The sequence below is a fragment of the Rhagoletis pomonella genome, unplaced genomic scaffold, assembly GCF_013731165.1.
Source record: "Rhagoletis pomonella isolate Grant_MI unplaced genomic scaffold, Rhpom_1.0 Rhpom_scaffold_01042, whole genome shotgun sequence".
NCBI classification, from domain to species: Eukaryota; Metazoa; Arthropoda; class Insecta; order Diptera; family Tephritidae; genus Rhagoletis; species Rhagoletis pomonella.
In genome coordinates this window covers 39,226-40,990 of record NW_023459596.1, presented here as the reverse complement: position 1 = coordinate 40,990, position 1,765 = coordinate 39,226, and the positions used below count along the sequence as shown (strand labels likewise).

The following is a 1,765-nucleotide window of genomic DNA, read 5'->3' as shown; positions in this document are numbered from 1 at the left end:
TACACTGGACAATATTGTCGTGACAATAATGTCAAAATGATGTGTTTGTTGTAAACACGGCGAATTCATATTACAACAAGCACATCATTTTGACATTATTGACATGACAGTATTGTCTGGTGTAAACCCTAAGTAACTTTCCTTTTTTGTCAAGAATTACCCTGAGGTATACATACGTACAGTATGTATAAGCCACTTCTTGTATATAAATAATTTCAGGCATTTTAGCAACCCTATGCATGCGAACCTGCCGCTAAACCAGTTGACCGCACGCCTGACTGGCTCGCTCAGACACAAAACGCGCATGGAGGGGGAGGGGTTGTTCTAAGAAAGTTTCCATTTCGCTACTTGTGTAAGTGCTTTTTTCCTTCAGGTACTTGCAACACTATGTTGTTGTGCGGCATTTGTGACGCGTCAGATTATACATATTACAACAAACAAATGTCTACAAATAATCATACATACATATGTATGAATAATACAACACATTGGTGAACTTAAGAGAGCAATAATGTGTGGTGGTGTTGTATGCGAAGCGAGTACGAGAGTCAATGCAGTGAGTTATGGTGACTTTCAGTATCAATTAAATATACATATTTCAAATTTCTAATTTAATTTTAATGCAGATATCTGGCAATAAAGTGTGGATATTTCATAAAGCGTTTTTGAATTAAAGGAACAAAAGAAAAAAAAACAAGGGGAAAGTCAAGTTACAGCTGTAGGGGCAAACAAAAATTACAATTCACTTTACAGAAAATGCTTCGTGCAAACATACAGACAAGCATACACATTGAGTAATCAGTCAATAAATGACTCCGTATGCACTAGGGATGTTAATTTTTGTACTTTTTACGATCCCGGAATTTTCAAAATGTGGTTATCACAATCGCGGGATCCCGAGATTGGTCCCGGGATTTAGATATTCATTACTTTTTAACCAATTAAATAAGAAAAATTGCTTCTATCTCTCCTACCATAAAATAAATAACAAATAAATGGGTTGGAAACCCACTTTTTTATTTAAGGGGGCGTTTTTATTTTTTCTCTCTGACGTCAGGATTTATTTTAAAGGACTTTGTGATTCCAAAGATATAATCAATTCCAAAAATTAGTTCAAAAATTCAATGCTATGCAGAATAAAATTATAGGTGCCAAATGAATGAGGAAATTTCCTTAGAATTTAAGAAATATTAAAATTTTTTGGATTCACAAGGACGAATAGGTAATTTTTTAAGCTGATAAAGTTAGAAGGACGAAATTCGAGAATGTTATCGAGTTTATATAAGTCCTTAACATATACATTTTCCAAAAGCAGATATTGCGAAATTTCAAGGATAAAATTTTAAAAGGATAATTTCAATACTTACTAGTCCGTATGTAACAAAAAATTGAATCTGATTAAATTTCACAGAGTTTCCTCTTTAATTGGATACGCATACTTCTTCGCTAAGCACATTTCACTGAATTTTTTTAAATCATTTTTCGGATTACTGACGTCAAAGTGAAAAACTAAAAATGCAATTTTACTATATTTGGCCATGGTTTCGCAAATATATTGATTTTTGTGTGTACAATTTACTATCGCACGGTGTTATGTGGATAATGAGCTAGACAGTTATAAAAAAATATTAATTATTAAATAAAAAAACAAAATAAATATAGCCAATACTGGTCAAGAAAATTAAGTTTCTATGATTGCCATCAGTGCAAATTACAATTCCTGAAAATCCCGGGATTATTTGCCAAGAATCTCGGAATTTTTGGG

General features: G+C 32.6%; 1 long non-coding RNA gene across 1 annotated transcript; it reads left to right on the top strand.

Moving 5' to 3' along the window:
• Positions 1-215: 215 nt before the first annotated feature.
• Positions 216-955, top strand: LOC118751848. The gene is made up of 2 exons (XR_004994602.1): positions 216-556; positions 627-955. It is a non-coding gene; the product is annotated as an uncharacterized LOC118751848 (long non-coding RNA).
• The last annotated feature ends 810 nt before the right edge of the window (positions 956-1,765 follow it).